At 41.9% G+C, this 22,714-nt stretch overlaps 1 protein-coding gene and 1 non-coding gene across 2 annotated transcripts in view; both read right to left on the bottom strand.

Moving 5' to 3' along the window:
• LOC144582289 (uncharacterized) overlaps positions 1-22,714 on the bottom strand; it is a 181,121-nt gene that overhangs the window by 132,337 nt on the left and 26,070 nt on the right. The window lies entirely within an intron of this gene.
• Positions 17,214-17,285, bottom strand: TRNAA-AGC (transfer RNA alanine (anticodon AGC)). The gene has a single exon. It is a non-coding gene; the product is annotated as a tRNA-Ala (tRNA).

Below are 22,714 nucleotides of genomic sequence, written 5' to 3'. Positions count from 1 at the left end.
TACCTTGGATGATTTCCTTTTTCTCTTCACACAGCTGTTGTGTCTTCATCGTAGGCTCCTTGGGGCACAGAATCTCTCCCTGGTGTCGCATACCCAGGACAGTGCTTTGTGCACAACGCAGGTTCAATAAATATATGATTATTTGACAACCATGGAGGATATGGAGAAGGGGTTCCTGGATATGACAGGCGTGAATTGTTCAGGTGTCACAGATGTCTCAGTGGCTCTGAGAGCCTCCTAGGAAGGCGGGGGTAGAGCTCACAGGGGAACACGTGATTATTGGCCTACTTGCTTAGGGAGCAGCCTCCTGAGTGGGTCTCTCTTAGTGTTTTGTAGACCAAAGAGTCACCTCTGAGAGTACATCTAATGATGACGATGACACCGTAAGAACAAACATGTATTGAGATTTCTATGTGCAAAGCGTTTCACAGGTATTTCCACTTGTACTTCTCCCAGTAACTCCACACGGTATAAATTATCATGCTTTCCATTTACACAGATGACAATATCGAGGCTTAGAGAGGATGAGTGACTTATCCCAGGTCTTAGAGCCAGGCAGAAGTAGACCACATGCTTGGACCATGCCTGCATGACTCTCCGTTCAGCTATTTTCTCATTTCTTGCCTTCCCTCTATAAATAGCAGTGAGTTTTACACCAGAGGTTTACACGAGGCTGGCTTCCAACATTTAAAGGTTTAGGTTTACTATTGTTATGCCATTTAACGTAGTTTATAGTTCTGTTTCTAGGATAGATTAAGCACGTAATAACAAAGCTTAACTTCTAGTGCCAAAGGATAACTGAAGGAGAAAACATCCATCTTCTCTTAGAAATCAGCTGCAAAGGACACTCGCAGGTGGTGAGGCAGTAGTCTGCAGTTTCCAATTAATGCCACTGACCCCATTGGTCACCAAACCTGTTCTCAGTGAACAAAACCAGGCGTGATGGCTCAGTGGGTCCAGAGAAAAATTATATTACATTTTGCTTTCTTGACTCAGTGATTTTTAGAGTATTCTTCTGACATGTCAGCATTTCCATAAGATTCCCCAACAACTGATTCTAATGTTTTACTTTCTAACCACAACTAAAACAAAACAAACAGCAGTAACAAAAATATTAGAGTATCACATCTACCCATAATACAAAGGTATTACACAATTTTCAACATACCTGCTTTATCACTAACTCAGCACTTAATTTTAATCAGTGCATTATACAATCACTGTAGTCAATGTTTTCATTAAAATAAGTTGTATAAGTTGAATGTACATATGTAATGTCTATATGTGTGTATATATAACACGTGGGGGTCACTCCAGGCAATTATGCTACACACAGAGCAATTATGAGATTCTTTAAATCCTGAAGACAAAGTTTAATTGGACAGTTTATTCCAGCTCAAATTTAAATCCAAGCCCTTAAAAGACTTGAAAATCTCCCACTCTGAATAAATTGCACCTTGCTGATCAAACTAATTTACTTTGCATAAGAAAGTGTATTTTTTTATATTTTAAATAAAAATTATGATTCAAAAATAAATACCTAGACATTTTGGGGTAATTTGAAAGTATATAAAAGAATGAGCAGGCAGAGAAAAAAGTCAACCACACTTTCATCACACAGATGTATGGAATCCTGTAGAAGAAATTTTACATCGTAACTTTTATTAACTGAAGGTTTATTTCACTAACACTTGCCTATGTTCCTGCTGAGCTACAGCTTGAGTCTGCCCGTATCTCTTTGTCACTATTCCACCATCCAAGCCCACGCGTGTCTCACCTGGATTTTTACGGGAGCCTGGAACTTGTCTGTCTGCTCCTGTCTTGTGTCCCTTCAGTCTGTTACCCATGATGCACTCTGGCTTAAATGACTTCTGTGACATTCATTGCTCTCGGGTGAGATGACTGTCACAAAAGGGCATGGCAGAGCACTTGGGAATATTAGACCAGTAATCTGAGTATCTCTGTCCGACTTTATTTTTATTTGTATTTATTTTTTTGAGATGGAGTTTCACTCTTGTCCCCCAGGCTGGAGTGCAATGGCGTGATCTTAGCTCACTGCGACCTCCGACTCTCAAGTTCAAGTGATTCTCCAGCCTCGGCCTCCCGAGTAGCTGGGATTACAGGCATGCACCACCATGCCCAGGTATTTATAGTAGAGACAGGGTTTCAGCATGTTGGCCAGGCTGGTCATGAACTCCTGACCTGAAGCGATCCACCCATCTTGGCCTTGCAAAGCATTAGGATTAAAGACCTGAGCCACCGTGCCCGGCCCTCTCTGACTTTAGAGGGTTTTTCTGAGGCTCAAGTGAGACAGTACACGAAGGTGCTTTAAACGGGAGTAAACTGCAGCGTGAGTGGTTACTATTTAGAACTCTATGTATGAACAAATGCCAGGTTTTTTTTTTTGTTTTCATAACATATATATATATATATGTTACTTTCATAATTATTTAAACCAGTCTTAGTCTTCGACATCAAGTAACAGAGAACAGCTGAAGTCAGAAAACAGGGATTCTAACCACTGACATTTGGCATAACCTGGAATGAGATCTGGCTCTCACCAAACTGAGAAATAAAGAAACACATCACACACACAGCTGTTGGTTGAAAATATGTAGTGCTATAAAAAAATGTAATCTTTCAAGTATTCATGACAAAAAATGAATGAAGAAACACTAGAAACATGCCTATTCTGAGCAATAAGTATGTGTATTTTCATCTACCAGTACATTAAAAATGATAATTTCCCCATGTCATGATGTGCAATAAACATGCGCTTATGGTATGCTGTGAGACGCTTAAATTTTACACACGACTTTACAGGTGGTTCCCAGTTGTCTTAAGCTGATTTCAGATTTCTGGAAAAGATAAAATGCTGGCAAAATAAACCATATTATGAGAAAGTAGGACTTAGGTTTTTGATGTCCTGCCCCGGCTATAATGGAAATATTCCTGTGGAAAGCTCTTTTGTTCATTCTGGACAAAGGAGTCATCACAATTTGATGTTTTCCCTCACACCAAAGAGCATTATTCTGATGCTTGAAATGAGTATCCCAACATGTTAATCTTTGCTTATTCCAACATGTTAATCATTTTCCAACGTTAATCTTAATGCTTATTCCAACATGTTAATCTTTGCTTATTCCAACATGTTAATCTTTGCTTATTCCAACATGTTAATCTTTTCCAACATGTTAATCTTAATGCTTATTCCAACATGTTAATCTTTTCCAACATGTTAATCTTAATGCTTATTCCAACATGTTAATCTTTTCCAACATGTTAATCTTAATGCTTATTCCAACATGTTAATTTTTTTCCAACATGTTAATCTTAATGCTTATTCCAACATGTTAATCTTTTCCAACATGTTAATCTTAATGCTTATTCCAACATGTTAATTTTTTTCCAATATATTAATCTTAATGCTTATTCCAACATGTTAACCTTAATGCTTATTCCAACATGTTAATCTTAATGCTTATTCCAACATGTTAATTTTTTTCCCACATGTTAATCTTAATGCTTATTCCAACATGTTATTCCAACATGTTAAACTTTTTCCAACATGTTAATCTTAATGCTTATTCCAACATGTTAATCTTAATGCTTATTCCAACATGTTAATTTTTTCCCCACATGTTAATCTTAATGGTTATTCCAACATGTTAATCTTAATGCTTATTCCAGCATGTTAATTTTTTTCCCACATGTTAATTTTAATGCTTATTCCAACATGTTATTCCAACATGTTAAACTTTTTCCAACATGTTAATCTTAATGCTTATTCCAACATGTTAATCTTTTTCACACATGTTAATCTTAATGCTTATTCCAACATGTTAATCTTTTTCACACATGTTAATCTTAATGCTTATTCCAACATGTTAATCTTTTCCAACATGTTAATCTTAGTGCTTATTCCAACATGTTAATCTTTTCCAACATGTTAATCTTAATGCTTATTCCAACATGTTAATCTTTTTCCCACATGTTAATCTTAATGCTTATTCCAACATGTTAATCTTTTCCAACATGTTAATCTTTTCCAACATGTTAATCTTAATGCTTATTCCAACATGTTAATCTTTTCCAACATGTTAATCTTAATGCTTATTCCAACATGTTAATCTTTTCCAACATGTTAATCTTAATGCTTATTCTAACATGTTAATCTTTTTCCCACATGTTAATCTTAATGCCTATTCCAACATGTTAATCTTTTCCAACATGTTAATCTTAGTGCTTATTCCAACATGTTAATCTTTTCCAACATGTTAATCTTAATGCTTATTCCAACATGTTAATCTTCGACCCAAATGAAGGAGTTGCCATGGAAGAAAACCTGGCAAAACTAAAAAGAGTTTTCTTGTATCACAGCATAAATAGTGAACAGACGGAAACTAAAATTTGAGGAATTTTAGGACGGTTTGAGAAGAGACTTTTTATGAGGGTTTTGGTGGGGTCTAGGAAAACTGCAAGGCAAAGTGGAGCTGCTAACAGCCCTTGTCCATAAAGCATGAGGGGAGGAAGAAGTTACTGGAACCTGGACAAAGAGAGTTTTCTGGGAAAGACATTGACAGGCTTAGAGTCAAAGGACAGAGCCAGGCTGAGAAGACCTTGTCCAGAGTGAGCCTGGAGAAGAAATATCTGACCTTCCTCCTCCTCTAGGAGGGGCTCCTTGCTGTGAACCACGTGGGAAATGGGGTAAAACCATCCACACAGCTCAGCCTCCTTTGGAGTGGGGAAAAGTGGATTAGGAGGAGCAAATGGAGAGATTTGGCATAGACTTACATGGTAATTTATCTAGCACAAAGCCTGGCACAGGAAAAATGCTCCAAATACAAAGTCACGTGAAAGGGTGAGTGAATCTTTCAGTGACTAAACTGCTCACAGTGCACACTTCGTTTTCTTCCTGGTCATTTTTTGAGTTCATGTTATAGAGTGAATAAAACATCATGATTTCAAGAGTTTGCTTAAAAAAAAGTAGTCTTATTCTCTCCAGCTACGTTTACCTTTCTCCAATGGCCCTTGTTTTGTCTTGTATGATAATTAGTTAATAGTATCAGCCCGAGTGACTCACTAGTGAAAAAGCTGGGGTTGGAGCTGCTGTGGGGCAGGAGTGGGGGCCCAGGGGCTCTCCTGGACCTTCCCAGTGTCCTCCTGGGACCTCAGGTTCCTCACCTGTCCCAGAGGACTGAGGGCTGCTGTGGCTGGGCTGTTTGGAGGATTAGGCCAGACGGTCCCAGGAAAGACCCATTAGCCCCACTGGCCTCTGAGGTTTTTAAATTTTTCTGGCTTTCTTAAAAAACAAAAAACAAAACTTTGCGGAATGTGCCTTGGTGCCAAAGTGGGAAGGCTGGGCCCTCTCTCTTGGCATCGGGGTTCCTTCCAGGGACCCCCTCTTCTTAGGCTCTTTTCAAGCACAAACCTGGCAACACGTGCGCTGCCCCAGAGTGCTTCACAGATCTTCCTGTGGGTCTAAAACCAGAGGCTTTGTTCACTGACGCCGGCCCTCACATCACTCCAAACCCATGTTTTTCAGCGAAGCCGGCTTCAGACGCCTGTCTCAGTTTAAAGCTTGTTCTTTAAGGTCTTCCCAGGGCTCTCCTTCCACTCCATCCCAGCCTGGGCCTTCCCAAGGGCGCTGGGGGCCTCAACTGCAGGGACTTGGAACTGGGGGCCATCCTCGACAGGCTGGCCTGGCCATGAACGGGTGGACCTCAGTCCCAGGGTGAGATACTCTGGGAAGGGCCTCTTAGCTGACTTTTGTACCAGCCATTTAACCTGGTGTGGTGGCCTAGCTGGGTCCCCAGGTCTGTGGGTGGGATTTCTCCCTTGTGTCATAGTGGAGGAAACTGAGGCATAGGGCCAGTGAATGACAAAGGCAGGGAGATGCTCTGACTGTGAAATGCCCCCTAGGCCTGGCAGGTCCCTTCAGGACACAGCATCCCTCAGGCTGCTGCATCAGTGGGCTGGCTGTTGGCTTGGGCACCCCAAACTCAGCACCATGTGGGGATGTTGCTGGGGATGTGGGGGCAGGGATATCATCCCCCACATCGGCACAGCAGGAGTTTCCTTCTCTGATGTGTGTGAACACCACTGCATGTGTGGGTGCTGGGGAGTCCCCGTTTTGTTTATTAAGAAAGCCCTTCCTTGGGCCTCTGGGGAAGTGAGGGGCACCATGTTAGCCTGGCAGTTGTTTGGGGTGTGGAGGGGCTTGGCTGGCTTCGGTCCTCTTGTCACTTTTCAGGACCAGCTAGCCCCTGAACTTTTAGAGCCAGTCACGCCCGGCTGCACACTGCCCTTCACTTGGCATCCCGCTGCTGACTCGCCCAGTTCAGACCCCGCGGGGCTTTCTCAAGCCTCGGTGGCCCTGGATGAAATCCCAGAAGATTGGAACTCTGCTGCCTGCCTCCCTGCCTGTAGTCTGGGGCCCCCGTGCAGGGTAGGTGAGCAGGTCAGGTGTGCAGGCTGGCCTGGGAGCTGCACTGGGTTTCCTAGCCTGGTCAACATAGCAGAACCCCATTTCTACATAAATATAGAAAGAGAAACAGACATACATAGTTAAGATATCTAGATAAATATTAGGGATATGAGCAAAGTAAAATATATGAGCTAAAGTATAAGAATGAGCTAAAAGGAATACTTAGAAATACTTGTCAGGACAAGGAGAAGCATAAATGGAAAATATCCAAGTCAGATTAAGTGAAATGTGAAATAAGAGTGCTGTGTCTAACGGTTTGTTGTTGTCAAGTTTTTTTGTTTGTTTGTTTTGTTGTGTTTTGCTTTGTTTTTTGAGTCGGAGTCTCTCTCTCACCCAGTGGAGTGCAGTGGCAGGATCTCCGCTGACTGCAACCTCCACCTCCTGTGTTCAAGTTATTCTCCTGCCTCAGCCTCCCTAGTAGCTGGAACTACAGGCGTGCACTCCACACCTGGCTAATTTTTGTATTTTTAGTAGAGAAGGGATTTCACCATTTTGGCCAGGTTGGTCTTGAATTCCTGACCTCAGGTGATGCACCCACCTTGGCCTCCCAAAGTGCTAAGATTACAAATGTTGGCCACTGCACCCAGCCTTGTCTAATGATTTTTTGAACAAAATAGAGAAAATATGGCATGCTGAAACATTTTAAAGAACTAATAAAACATCATTGAAGAAAAGTACAAAAAATATACGTCTAAAAATATCACAATAGCAAAAAAGCTTAACACCGAAATGAAGTGATTTAAAAATCACTGAAATATAAAGGTGAATTAATTACAAAGCAATAGAGATTTTTAACCCATATTTTGACATCTGCAAAGAATTCACAAATCAGTGGATATTATGTTCAAAGTTGAGTTAAAATTTCTGTTAATTTTGAATGGCAGACCTAGCTAAAATTTTTTCAGGATTGAAGATAAAATGTAAAATAATTTATGTAAGTAATATAAACTTAGTTTACTTCAATAGTTTACTTCTTTAATAAACTTATTAATTATATTAGTACTTACACAAATAAAATACTATTTTCTAATACTATTTGTGAAGCATATAATGTTCAAAATTTTGTCTCTAAAACAGGTAACAATTTGAAGAAAACAAAAATTTAATGATTGCCATAAAAATAAATTTTGGGAAAATGAAATGTTTGTATGATGACTTAATTAAAATAATATAAAGGACAGAGATCTCAATATTTGTTGCTGTACATTTTGGAGGGAAACTAACCCTGAGATAGTAAAGTGCAGAAAATAATACTAACTCTGTTCTTGAGTTTTCAAGCCCCTCTTAGTGCTTAGAGAACATCTGGCGCAGGCCCAGGATTCCCTGGATATTTCCGTGAAGGAGACTATCTCATAGAAATAAAGCAGAAAGCCATGTGCACAAAGATGGAGGGATTCTCACCTCCAAGAGACGCGCGTGCAGGTTGCAGAGGGAGCTGGCCCTTCTTGGAGATCCAGGGAGAAACTACAGACTCCATCCTTGAAAAGGGTCCTGAAGCTCTACTGAGCCCACCTGCCTACAGGGGCTTAGAGAGTCCTGCGGGAGGCCAGCCTAGGTGCCCTGTCCTGTCCATGGCCCCTGAGTCCTACCTCACCCACTAGCTTTTTTTTTTTTTTTTTTTTTTTTTTTTTACAGAGGAATGAGAATGGCAACCACAATGCAGCCTTGCTAGAGAAAGGATATAAAAGTGTCAGGTCCCACACCCATCTTGGTACATTAAGTGACAGATTAGTAAAGAGGTTAGAAAAAATGCTGCTGTGGTCCCCTGGGATCACATCTCAGGACGAAACAGGGGTAGCAGCTGCCTGAGACTGGAGAAAGGCTGGACAGTCCCCCTGGGCTTCAGGGAGCCTGGGCCCCAGCTCTCCTGGGGAGACAAGTTATTGGCCAGAGCAGACAGTGAGGGTGGCATAAGCAGACATGTTGAGCTGTCAGGTGGTCACAGAGGGGTAGGCATGAGGGTCCCCTGGGGGCAGAACCCTCTCAGGGCCCTGAACTTATCTCAGAGACTCCCTGGCCTTTCAAAGCATTGACATAACTTCTGTAGCCACAGCGAGGCACAAGATAGCCACAGATGGTAAAAATCAAACAAGAAATAATATCACAATAAAAGAAGTACAGCGGGTAGATGAGTGCCTAACAGGGCCCAGTAATCTAGTTCAAAGCATAACACTTTGTTTTAGGTATATTTCTGACATTGTCCACTTCAACTGATTTTTAAAATTTCTTCTTGACTTTTGCTGGAAAAAGTCTTAATAGATTTTTTCCCCTAATTTCATAATTAGTACTTGAACACACTTGGAATAAGTTCAAGTTAATCCAAGATTTGTATTTTTTGGAGATAAATTTTCGCTCTTGTTTCCCAGGCTGGAGTGCAATGGCACGATCTCGGCTCACTGCAATCTTCACCTCCCAGGTTCAAGTGATTCTCCTGCCTCAGCCTCCTGATAGCTGAGATTACAGGAATGTGCCACCACACCTGGCTAATTTTTGTATTTTTAGTAGAGATGGGATTTCTCCATGTTGGTCAGGCTGGTCTTGAACTCCTGACCTCAGGTGATCCATCCACCTTGGCCTCCCAAAGTGCTGGAATTACAGGCATGAGCCACTGCACCCGGCCTTAACCCAAGATATTTAACCAAAATAAAGACTATGGCTAGGTGCAGTGACTCACACCTGTAATCCCAGCACTTTGGGAGGCCAAAATGGGCAGATCACTTGGGGTCAAGAGTTCGAGACCAGTTTAGCAAACATGGTGAAACGTCATCTCTACTAAAAAAAAAAAAAATTAACTGGGCCCAGTGATGTACACCTTAATCCCAGCTACTCAGGAGGCTGATGTACACCTTAATCCCAGCTACTCAGGAGGCTGAGGCAGGAGAATCACTTGAACCCGGGAAGCAGAGGTTTCAGTGAGTTGAGATCACAACACTGCACTCCAGCCTGGGCCACAGAGCGAGCCTCCGTCTTAAAAAAAAAAAAAAATATATATATATATATATATATTGGACCTCGTGAGACTTACTACCACGAGAACAGTATGGGGGAAACCACCCTTAGGATTCCATTATTTCCCACTGGGTCCCTCTCACAATGTGGGAATTATGGGAGCTGCAATTCAAGATAAAATGTGGGTGGTAACACAGTGAAACCATATCACTGTCCTAGTGGGATCCTTCTGCAAACAGGCTTGCACTCAAAAAGAAAAAGAAAATGTGTGAGTGAATTGAAAGGGTTAATAACTCACAGGAAAGCTCCAGCCAGTTTGATGCAAAAGTGCTCAACTAACATCAGAATCCAAGGCAGCTGACTGAGAAATTAGAATATCAATACTGAAGCATGGGGGTCTCTCACAACGGCAGTGACTTCACATTACCTGCAGTTAGTTACGCTCTCCTTGTTGGGAATAGGGTAATTTACCATAATACTAGTTAGTAGGTGTTAAGAATTGAATTTTTTCCCCTGAAAATTCATGTTTAAATCTTACCCTTAGTACCTCAGAATGTGACCTCATTTGGAGATAAGGTGATCAGTTAACTTGAAGTCATTCGGACGGAGGCAAACTCCGGATTCAATATCACTGGTGTCCTAATAAAAGGGGAAATTTGAATGTGCACACACATGCAGGGAGATGCCATGTGAACACGAAGGCAGAGGTTTGGTGCTGCAATAAACAGTTAACTGTAAAGCAGCCTCAGGCAGGCCCTCATAAGGGAGTCTAGAAAGTATTGTTATTATAGATGACACTTCCTGCTTGTTATCGCCCTGAAGACCTTATGGAATACAGATAGAAAGAAAAAAATGTTTTTGTGCAGCTCTACAGGTGTTTGTGGGTTTTGCTGTTGTTTTCAGACAGTCTCACTCTGTCTCCCAGGCTGGAGTGAAATGGTGAGATCTTGGCTCACTGCAACTTCCACCTCCCCGTTCAAGCAATTCCCCTGACTCAGTCTCCCAACTAGCTGGGATTACAGGCACTCACCACCACACCCGGCTAATCTTTGTATTTTTCTTTTTCAGTAGAGATGGGGTTTCACCATGTTGACCAAGCTGGTCTTGAACTCCTAAAATCAGGTGATCCGCCTGTCTCACCCTCCCAAAGTGCTAGGATTATAGGTGTGAACAACTGTACCAGCCCCATTTTTTTTTCTTTCTTTTTTTTTTTTTGCGTTTATTGATTTGTGTGTGTGTGTGTGTGTGTGTGTGTATGTGTGTATTTGTACACTGCCTGAACTACCTGACCTTGGTCCCATTTTTTTTTTTTGAGGGAAAAAGAGAAAAAGAAGGGGAAAAAAAGAAAAAGAGGGAAAAAGGAATATTACTTCATTCCTAAAATGGGTTTCCATAATGGCCGATCAATATTTTGAGTGTTTAAAGTGGTTAATGCATATTTTATGTGTTTAAAATGGAGACCTCTGTTGTGTTTATTTGTTCTGGTTCTGAGTTCAAGTCCTGGATATCTTATCAATTTGTTGTCTCATTGAATCTAAATCTCATTATGTGTCTTATGTATCTGGGTGTTAAGATCTCTTATTGTTGTATTAATCCTTTTACCCTTGCATCCTTGTAGCTTTGAAATCTATTTTATTAAGTGTGAGAATTGCAACTCCTGCTTTTTATTTATTTATTTTTGCTCTCCATTTGGTTGGTGAGCTTTTTTCCATCCCCTTGTTTTGAGTCTTTGTATATCTTTAGATATATCGTTAGATTTTGTGGATAATGTATATTTTGTGTGTTTAAAATGGAGAGCCCTATTGAGTTTATTTGTTCTGGATCTTAGTTCCAGTCCCGGATATCGTTATCAATTTTCTGTCTCGTTGAATCTAAATCTCATTATGGGTCTTATGTATCTGGGTGTTAAGATCTCTTATTATTACATTAATCCTTTTATCCTTGTATCCTTGTAGCTTTGAAATCTATTTTGTCAAATGTGAAAATTGCAACTCCTGCTTATTTATTTATTTTTGCTCTCCATTTGGTTGGTACGTTTTTTTTTTTCCAACCCTTTATTTTGAGTCTATGTATATCTTTGGATATACCGTTAGATTTTGTCTGTATCTTTTGATTGGGAGATTTGGTCGATTTAAATTTAGGGTTACTGCCATTTGATATTAACTGGCTATTTTGTCCTTTCATTGATAAAAATTCTTCTTTATGTTAATGCTCTTTACTTTTTGGTGTGTTTTTAGAAAGGGTCATACTGGTTGTTCCTTTCTGTGTATAGTGCTTCTTTTAGAAGTTTTTGTAAAGCAGGCCTGGTGGTAATAAAATCTCTGAGTACTTGCTTGTTCCTAAAAAATTTTATTTTTCCTTCAAATGTAAAGCTTAAATTGGCAGGATATGAAATTCTGGGCTGAAAGTTCTGTTGATTAAGTATATTGAATATTGGCCCCCACTCTCTTCTAGCTTGTAGGGTTTCTGTTGAGAGATCTGCTGTCAGCCTAATAGGCTTACCTTTATGGGTAACTTGATCTTTCTCTCTGGCTGCCCTTAATATTTTCTCCTTCGTTTCGATCTTGGTGAATCTAACGATTATGTGCCTTGGGGTTGGTCTTCTTGAGGAATATCTTTGTGGTGTTCTCTGTATTGCCTGGGGTTGAATAGTGTCCTGCTTTGCTAAATTAGGAAAATTTTCCTGGATAATGTCCTGGAGAGTATTTTCCAGCTTGAATTCATTCTCTCCGTCACATTCAGGTACACCAATCAAGCGTATATTAGGTCTTTTCACATAGTCCCATATTGCTTGGAGACTTTGCTCATTCCTTTTTATCCTTTTTTCTCTATTCTTGTCTTGTTGTGTTGTTTCATTAAGTTGATCTTCGACCTCTGATACCCTTTCTTCTGCTTAATCCATTCGGCTGTTTAAGCTTGTACATGTTTCACTAAGTTCTCGTGTTGTATTTTTCAACTCCATAAGTTCATTTGTATTCCTCTCTATATTGTCTATTCTTTTCAACATTTCATCTAATCTTTTTTCCAAGTTCTTAGTTTCTTTACATTGGGTTAGAACGAGTTCCTTTAACTCCCAGAAGTTTCTTATCATCCACCTTTTAAAGCCTACTTCAGATAATGGAACACAGTCCTTTTCCATCAGGGCTTGTTCCGTTACTGATGAGTCCTTTTCCATCAGGGCTTGTTCTGCTGCTGATGAGTCCTTTTCCATCAGGGCTTGTTCTGTTGCTGATGGGTTCTGATTTTGAGTATACTCGGCCTTCTTAGGCTGTTTTTTTCCCTTCATTGTAGATGAACCGCCTTTCTAATTAGTTTTCTGAGTCGATGTCCGACTTATTGATTCCCAGTGTTGGGATCGGAGCAACCCACTGTGGCAGCCTAAATAGCAGCGATAAGACTGATGGTGCTCTTCTGCCCAGGAATCTCTGGTCTGGCTTCCTTCTTGAGTCCGCGACAAGCGGCTCTGACTTCCCGGAGCTCCAAACCCCGGTCAGTAGGGGAAGCAGTCCTGTTGGCTCTGCATGAAGAGCTGCTGCGCCGAGATGCCGGCAAAACCGCTGCGGCGGCCACAAGAGTCGCGCTGGCGACCCGTGGGGCTCCTCCACTGGGAATTGGCTGATCAGTGAGTGACGAAAATTCGTCTAAAAGTGTGGCGTCATCTCGTTCTCTGGGCTTTCACTGGGAGCTACAATCCTGAGCTGTTAGTGGTCGGCCATCTTGGATCGATCCCCATTTTTTTTTTAAATAAAATCTCAGTTTGTTTCCCAGACTGGAGTGCAGTAGCATAATTTAGACTCACTGAAAGCTCCATCTCCTGGGTTCAAGTGATTCTCCTGCCTCAGCCTCCTGAGTACCTGGGATTACAAGAGTGTGCCACCAAGCTTGGCTAACTTTTGTATTTTTAGTAGAGATGGGGTTTCACCATGTTGGCCAGGCTGATCTCAAACTCTTGGCCTCCAGTGATCCGCATGCCTCGGCCTCCCAGAGTGCTGGATTACTGGCATGAACCACCATGCCCAGCCAGGTGTTTGCGTTTTAAGGCAAGTGTTATTACAGAAGAGTCAAAAAAAATTTTAAATAAATTTATAAAGTAAAAAAGTTACAATAAGATTCATTTATTATCAAAGAAATATTTGATAAGTTTCATGTAGCCTAAGTAGACAGCATTTATAAAATCTACAGTGGTGTGTAGGAATGTCCTACATCTTTGCATTCACTCACCACTTACTCACTGACTCGATGAGAACAACTGCCACCGGTCCCGCAAGACCCATTCGTGGCAAGTGCTCAGTACAAGTGCACCATTTTAATGGGGTACAGTGGCACAGTCTCAGCTCGCTGCAGCCTCAACCTCTGGGGCTCAAGTTATCCTCCTATCTCAGCCTCCTGAGAGGCACCACAGGTGTGTGCCACTACATTCTGCTAACTTCTGTATTTTGTAGAGATGAGGTTTCACCATGTTGCCCAGGCTGGTCTACAACCCCTGAGCTCAGTAATCCACACGCCTTAGCCTCCCAAAGTGCTGGGATTACTGTCGTGTGCCACTGTGCCTGGCCCCATTTTCATCTTTCTTTCTTTCTTTTTTTTTTGAGATGGAGTTTCACTCTTGTTACTCAGGCTGGAGTGCAATGGCGTGATCTCAGCTCACCTCAACCTCTGCCTCCTGGGTTCAAGCAATTCTTCTGCCTCAGCCTCCTGAGTAGCTGGGACTATAGGCACCCACCACCATGCCCAGCTAATTTTTGTATTTTTAGTAGAGACGGGGTTTCACCATGTTGACCAGGATGGTCTCGATCTCTTGACCTCATGATCCACCCGCCTTGGCCTCCCAAAGTGCTGGGATTATAGGCGTGAGCCACCACGCCCGGCCATTTTCATCTTTCATACGACTATACCTTTTGTATGTTTAGATACACAAATACCACTGTATTGCAATCACCTACAGTATTCAATTCGGCAACAGGCAATGCAGCTTTGCAGCCTAGGAGCAATAGGCTCTGCCACACAGCCTAGGTGTGTATCATCTAGGTTTGCGTAAGTACATTCTGTGACATTCCCACCATGACAAAACCACCCAACAGTGTATTCCTCACAACATCTGCCCCTTATTAAGTGACACATGACTGCATAAAGATTTTCATCTTATGAAAGTCTATTATTGGAGATATCTGTGAGGAAAGTATACCCACTTGACAACAATAATAGATCCAACATGTTTTTGAATGAGGACAGTGTAAATGTAAAATGACCACACTATAAAGTAAAATGACTAAATATAAATACATACCCATATCATAAGGAAAAAAAGAGAAGAAATCTACAAATGCAAAAACAAAACCAAAACAAACAAAAACCTCAGTAACCAGTAATTCAAATTCAGCATAGTAAGTGCATTAAGTAAAACCGTTTGACCCAGAGGCACAGAAAGAAGCCACAGTGAACAACAGCAGCTCTACCTTAGTGCTTCCAGAGCCAGAACTCATGGCCTGGGGCCTACTTGGGGCAGCGAAACACAACGGAGGCTCCTGCAGGAGGCTAGGAGGCTCCAGAGGCTTTCCCACCATGGAAAGCCTCCTAGGAAAAATAACAGTCAAAGCATTATCTCTAATGATGAATCAAAACCCAAGCTGCACCCGTCAAGATGTGTGGCCCAGATTTTACCCTTCACAGGATTCAGGAGTATCAGAAGTACAACTTAATGTGAAAACTAATCCGTGACTCATGAAGCCCGGGAATCCTGACAGAAAAAACCAAAGCAATCACAAGAAAATAAAATTAGAGGGTCATTTGGAAAAATGTAGACACACATGATCCCCATAAAAAAAGAAAGAAAGCAGTAAAATATGTTACAATAAATATTTTCCAAAATAAATCAACAGGAGGAAGAATAAGCATATTAAATAACGGTAAAACTTGTACTCTAAAACTAAACACAATAAGCATTGCTTTGTTGTTGCTGAAATGGAGTCTCACTCTTTCGCCCAGGCTGGAGTTTAGTGATGCGATCTCAGCTCACTGCAACCTCCACCTCCTGTGTTCAAGCAATTGTGGTGCCTCAGCCTCCTGAGTAGCTGGGATTATAGGCACTTGCCATGAAGCCCAGCTAATTTTTTGTATTTTTAGTAGAGATGGAGTTTCACCTTGTTGACCAGGCTGGGCTCGAGCTCCTGACCTCAAGTGATCTACCCGTCTTGGCCTCCCAAAGTGCTGGGATTAGAGGTGTGAGCCACCATGACTAGCTTTGTACACCCTCTTAGCTTCCATTAACTTAGGGTGAAATCATTCTGTGCTGCCAATTGCTGAGCAACTGCTCTTGCTAATATTTATTACAGGCCGACAATAGCATAACTCTGATGTAGCTTTAATGACAATAGAACACTTTGAACTAAATGAAAAATAGTAGCCACAGCATCTACCGACTGAGTGGTCAAGAGGAATAGCCCCTCTGCCCTCTTCCTGGCTGGTTTCCGACATTCCCAGTGTGCTGTATCACCCACAGTCAAGGCTGGCACGTGTGGGATACCAGGAGTTCTGTTGGTAACTAGTTTTGAGTTGCGATTCTTTCTTACCCCTTTTCGTTCTCTACCTTGCCTTCTTTATTGGTCACTTCAAGGCTCTCACCAAATTGTAATCAACTTGATCAAAAGTTGTGTTTTGAGATTTCTCCATTTCAGACTACATGAAAAGGATCTCCTCCAAATTTAACCCTAGTTCAACAACAGTGTCCACTGGAGCAGACATTAGGAGCAGAGTGGGGGCAGAAATTTCAGTTAAGCAACATTCTCCCAGACCCCCCCTTTTCTGAATGTTTTCCCCATTTGTATAAAGCTTTTCAGGACAAAGGAAAGATCCTTCCAGAAAAGATAGAAAATGTTTTGCCAACGACCGTCTTTACTTAGGGAAACTGCTGAACTGCCCCCATGCCTTACCCCATCTTCACATTGTCGCAAGCTGGAAGTTGAGGCTAAAGCACCAAGATACAAGAGATGCTGCCTCCCCAGAGGGGATTTTTGTGTATTCTGTGAAACACACAAAAGAGCCAGCCAAAGAAAGCCCTCACTCACCAGCATGGTATAAAAACACCAGCTTTAAAAAGAGAAGTGCTTTGTTTGTTTGTTTGAGAAGGAGAATTGACGTGAGCAATTTCAGAATCAGTGAAGCAAATTTAGAGATTTCAAGAGATCAGTATAAAAGGGATCAAAGCCACACAATCATGGGAACGCTATGAACTCACTGGCAAAATGCAATCACTGAAGGAAAAACGTCAGTGTCAAAAATGCTACAATTTCACCTCTTTGTGTACGATTTCTGAGAGAACCGCCATGTTTGGAGAACTTAAATCTACCCAATACCTCGTAGCCTCCAGCCTGGGAAGAGTACATTTTCTTTCCTGCAAGCTTCGGGAGAAATCCATCTTTCTCGCATTGAGCCTCAGAAGGTGAAACCCGAGACCGGAGCTCAGCCTACCGTTGCCTCCCCCACCACAAAGCCAGCAACAAAACTCGGTGAAAAGATGAATTCATTCACAAATCATCCTTTTAGGATTTTTATTGATCAATTTTCCTTTCGTTACCACTCTAATGGAACAGGATCCAAAGTCACACATCATATGTAAATGCAGCTGAGGATGGAGAGGAATATTTTAAAAACCAAAGAGCTACAGGCGTAGTCAAAGCAAGATGTAAGTATTGTGGTGGGGCAAGATGATTAATTCACGGATTCTACATAAACGTATCTGTAAAATGAAAGACGGTTCAGGAGGAGAGAGGCAAAACATTGGAGATGCTGGGGATCGAACCCGGGACCTCATGCATGCTAAGCATGCGCTCTACCACTGAGCTACATCCCCACCTCGAAAAATGAGTGTTTTAAAACCACCTTTATAAAAGAATATAGAAATTTACCTCTTTACTTTCTAATGTTAGAATTTTCACTTCCCCTTTTTGTAGGACTCTATCGCAATAAATTCTGATTCACCGGCATCTTGCGGACATTTGGAGAGGATTAAGAACAGACTAGGGGAGGAAATTTCAGTTAAGAAACATTCCCCCAAAGCCTCCTTTTCTCAATGCTTTTCCCATTTGTAAAAAGATTTTCAGGACAAAACATCCTCCCAGAAAAGATAGAAAATGTTCTGCCAACGACTGTCTTTTTTTAGGGAAGCTACTGAGCTGCCCCCCATTGCTTATCCCATTTCGGCATTCTATTCCTAGACTCCAGAAACCACTATGCACGTTTTCTTAGAAAACAAGCAGCGAGTGGAGGGATTTCTGCTACAAAAATGAACTCGTTCCATTCCGTTAGCAACCGGGACGGGTATAAAGATGCTGGATTGCCTCCCGCGGCCTCCTGATCCGGATTCCATCCAGAGAACACACATCAAATCCAGAGAGTAGGAATCCCCCGGATCCTACTCGGAGTCTTCGAAATGACGAGCCCAGAATGAAATTAGAAACGTGTTACTTGTGCTAATGAGGCTAAATCTCTGCTTCTGTGGCTCTTTATTTTCTGTAGAGGGAATGGGTCTCTCTACAGAAAATGTAGAGACGCTTCGGACCCCTTTCTCACCAAGGGAACAGAGAAGGCTTTATTCCTGCGTAGAGAGTTCTCGAAATCCTCAGTGACCTGTGACCGAATCTGGAAGGGTGGGTAGGAGTGCCAAGTAGAAATGAGGGGAGGGCCGTGCAGAGGCTTGGGGGTGATCAGAAAGATTGAAGTTGGGAGCTGGAGCAAGCAGGGAGGAGGCTATAAAAGGCAGTTTGACAAGCTGACACCAGCAATTCTCACCCTACGTGGCACTTACAGCCTCCAGAACTCAGTTCAAGCCACCCAGTTCATGGTATTCTGTTATAGCAGCCTGAACTGACTACAAGATGGAGTATATTAAAGAAAGGCATGTGTCAATGAATATTATAAAATTTATTAATCTAGTGCGACATATGAGAGGATTAAAAGAGGGAAAACATGTAATAATCACAATACTTTCAGAAAAGTTCTTCACTGCGGAGAGGAAAATATTAGTAATAGTACTAAATATCTTTTCCAGAACTGATATTCACATAATTAATCATACACTACTCTAGACCCCAGTATGCACCTGGAAGGTAAGGAACAAGTCTTACAAAAGACTCAGACAACTATTAACACCTCTGCTTGGAAACAAGATTTTTAAGAATCATAGCTGTGTCTTCTTGTTTGAACTTTAAAACTGTTAAGTGGCCGGGCGTCGTGACTCAATCCTGTAATTCCAGCACTTTGGGAGGCTGAGGCAGGTAGATCACCTGAGGTCAGGAGTTTGAGACCAGCCTGACCAACATGGAGAAACCCCATGTCTACTAAAAATACAAAATTAGCCGGGCGTGGTGACACCCGCCTGTAAACCCAGCTACGTGGGAGTCAGCGATTGCAGTGAGCCAAGATCGTACCATTGCACTCCAGCCTGGGCAACAAGAGCAAAACACCGTCTAAAAAAGAAAAAAAAAAAAACCCTCATAAGTGTGGGAAGTGAAAACCTTTGGCCAAGATAGCATGACAGGAACCGGAGTTACTATTCCACCTGAATCAACCAAAAATTTCTTAAAAGGCAAAATCTGAAACAAGAAACAATAGGCGATGAAGGACACTGATCTCTGAAAAATGAGAAACAAGATGAGCACCACGAATGCCTCAGCTTTCTGTCACCGAGCTGTGTCCAGGCCACCACACAGGTGTTATCATTAATTTTATGTGTCGACTAGACTAGGTAAGAATGCAGGGCTGCTTGGTCAAGCATCAGTCTAGATGTCTCTGTGAAGGTATTTGTTAGATGTGATCAATATTTAAATCAGTAGACTTTGCATAGGCAAGGTGTGATGGCTCAGGCCTGTAATCTCACCATTTAGGGAGGCAGAAGCTGGGGTATCACTTGAGGTCAAGAGTTTGAGACCAGCCTGGCCAACATGGTAAAACACTGTCTCTACTAAAAACACAAAAATTATCTAGGCGTGGTGGCACATGGCTGTAATTCCAGCTTCTCAGGAGGCTGAGGCACGAAAATCACTTGAACACAGGAGGCGAAGGTTGCAGTGAGCTGAGATTGCATCAGTGTGTCCCAGCTTGGGGCAACATAGTGAGATTCCATCTCAAAAATAAGTAAGAAAGGAAGAAAATAGACTTTGAGGATAGCAGATTACCCTCCAGAGTGAGGGTGGGCCTCACCCAGTCAGTTGACTTGAAAGAAGGGAAAATAAGAGGACAGAATTCTACCTCTAGGCTGCCTCAGATTCCAAGACCACAACATTTGTTAACTATCAGCATGATGTTCCCCAACAAATCCTAAAAACAAGACCTTAAAAATTTCTTAAAAAGGAGGTTTGGCACAGTGGCTCACACCTGTAATCCCAGCACTTTGGGAGGCCGACGTGGGTGGGTCACGAGGTCAGGAGTTTGAGACCAGTCTGGACAGCATGGTGAAACCCTGTCTGTACTAAAAACACAAAAATTACCCGGGCGTGGTGGTGTGCACCTGTAATCCCAGCTACTTGGGAGGCTGAGGTAGGAGAATCCCTTAAACTTGGGAGGCGGAGGTTGCAGTGAGCCACGATCAGGCCACTGCACTCCAGCCTGGGCAATAGAGCAAGAATCCATCTGAAAAAAAAATTACTAAAAAGGAATCCACAAAGTGCACTGATTTAAAAATTTTACGTTTAAATCATTCTTTCTATTTAATAGATAGCTGACTATTATTTGGTAAGAGAGGAAGGACGGCCTACCTTTACCACAGTCACCTGAAATAATTGTATGGGATAACCGTGATTCCATATCTGGGAGAGCAAAAAGCAGGACGTTAGAGTGCACCGAGAACACTGACGATGTGAGAATCAAGAAGGGAATTTCTGGTGGATATATTTTGAGGTGTATTTATTCCATGGTGCAGGCATTCCTGTCTTGTCATAAAAGCTGCCACCAAGACCTTGGTGCCAGAATTATCTTCGAAAAAAATATATGTCACATCATGTCACATACATATCAATAGGTTCATATTGTGCCATCATGTCTTGAAAACAGTCTTAGCTCCTGAATGTTCCCCTGAATGAACTGGAAGGGCAAGGGAGAGAGGGACACCACTAGGAGTAGATTGAAGTAATATCTGAACAATAAGGAGTCAATGATATAAAGAAAAAAACAAGAAAAATTGTATGGGATAACTGTGAAAGGAAATGGAACATTCCAAGGAGAAAGAAGAGATAAGGTAACAAGCCCTCTGGTAGAAATTACCTTCGTTGGTTCAGAAATTATAAAAAAGGAAAGTGGGATTGAAGTATGATAAATGAAGACTGCAGAACTCTGTAAAGCAAATAAAGAGTTGGAATTTTATGCTAAAGGGAGTGAAAGGGAGGGAGCTGCTTTGGTTGTTTACCTGGCATTCAGTTCTTCTTCATTATCTTGTAAAATTCTAATTGTTTTCAGAGGGCGTTGTGCCCCATCACAGTGGATAAATCATGATATAATTAAGGCATGGTTCTTAACAGGTGTTCATGGGACCATAGTATTCTGCAATTGCAATTGGTGGTCAGCGTAGAATGCGACTATTTTCAGACCATGAATAGTAACCTTATAGATACCTTGTGAGTGCCTTACTATTTCATTCTGGTCATGTTGTATTAAACCAGAGGCCTAGTAAGCAGGGGTTCCTCTAACAGAAAGATTTGAGAAGCCTGGGTGCATCCTTGATGATATTGTTAAGATGCTTCATCAACTCTTCCTTCTGACCTCTTGTTATGCGGGACTAATAAACCATTCTCTTTTTTTTTTTTTTTTGATGGATTTTCGCTCTTGCTACCCAGGCTGGAGTACAATGGCGCGATCTCAGCTCACCACAACCTCCGCCTCCTGAGTTCAAGCAATTCTCCCGCCTCAGCCTCCTGAGTAGCTGGGATTACAGGTATGCATCACCATATAAAAAATTAGCCCAGCTAATTTTTTTTAAAGACATTTATTCAGCATCACGATCAGACTATTACATTTAGCGATCAACAGCATGGGTGCAAAAATAAAAAAAAAGGAAAAAGAAAAAAATCTACATTAAAACCCTTTGTTGGAATGCTTTACACTTTCCACAGAACAGAAACTAAAATAACCTGTTATACAATTAGTCACAAATACAGTCCTCGAGTTTTTTGCCCATACACATGAGTATTTGTCTAAATCATGTCTTCTTTGTATCAGCTAGGCCCTGTCACCACTATGCTTGGCTGAGTTCACAAATCTGTTGTGACCTGTAGCTTCCCTGTCACTTCTCTGGCTCTCCTCTCCTGCTAAGCTTTGTTTCCTAATTAAAATCTTCTGCCACTGCCATAGCTACTGCTGCTACTGGAGCCGCCATAGCCACCTTGGTTTCGTGGTTTGGCAAAGTATTGGCTGCCACCACCATAGGGGCCAGAGCTTCTGCCTCCAAAGTTTCCTCCCTTCATAGGCCCAAAGTTTGAAGACTGATTGTTGTAACTGCCAAAATCATTGTAGCTTCCACCACCTCCAAAATTGCCTCCATCATTACCAAATCCATTATAGACACCCCCACTGCCACCATATCCACCACCACCACGGCTGCCACCAAAGCCACCATGACCACTGAAGTTTCCTCCATGACCAAAGTTGTCATTCCCACTGAAACCATCTCCACGACCACCACCAAAGTTTCCAGAGCTTTTTTTTTGTATTTTTAGCAGAGACGGGGTTTCACCATGTTGACCAGGATGATCTTGATCCCTTGACCTCGTGATCCACCCGCCTCGGCCTCCCAAAGTGCTAGGATTATAGGCATGAGCCACCATGCCCAGCCAACCATTCTCATTTAAACTACTGATGGTCAGGTTTTCCATTAATGGGAGTAAAACATATGCTAATTGAAACGGAATTTGACGTAGGAAATGATATAATGTAATACATATATAAATTTAAATTTATTATTATTAATTTTGAAACTAAGTCATCCCCCAGGCTACAGGGTAGATCTCAGCCCACTGCAACCTCCCCCTCCCGGGTTCAAGCGATTCTCCTGCCTCAGCCTCCCAAGTAGCTGGGATTACATGTCTGCGCCACCCCACCCAGCTAATTATTTTATTTTTAGTATAGATAGGGTTTCACTATATTGGCCTGGCTGGTCTCGAAATCCTGATCTCAAGTGATCTGCCCCCTCAGCATCCCAAAGTGCTGGGATTACAGGCATGAGCCCCCGTAACCAGCGGTAATAAATATTTTTCAAAGATAATTCTGACAATCATGTGGAGCATGAATTTC

The sequence above is a fragment of the Callithrix jacchus genome, chromosome 4 (assembly GCF_049354715.1).
Source record: "Callithrix jacchus isolate 240 chromosome 4, calJac240_pri, whole genome shotgun sequence".
Taxonomy (NCBI): Eukaryota; Metazoa; Chordata; class Mammalia; order Primates; family Cebidae; genus Callithrix; species Callithrix jacchus.
This window is presented reverse-complemented; position numbering and strand designations above follow the sequence as displayed.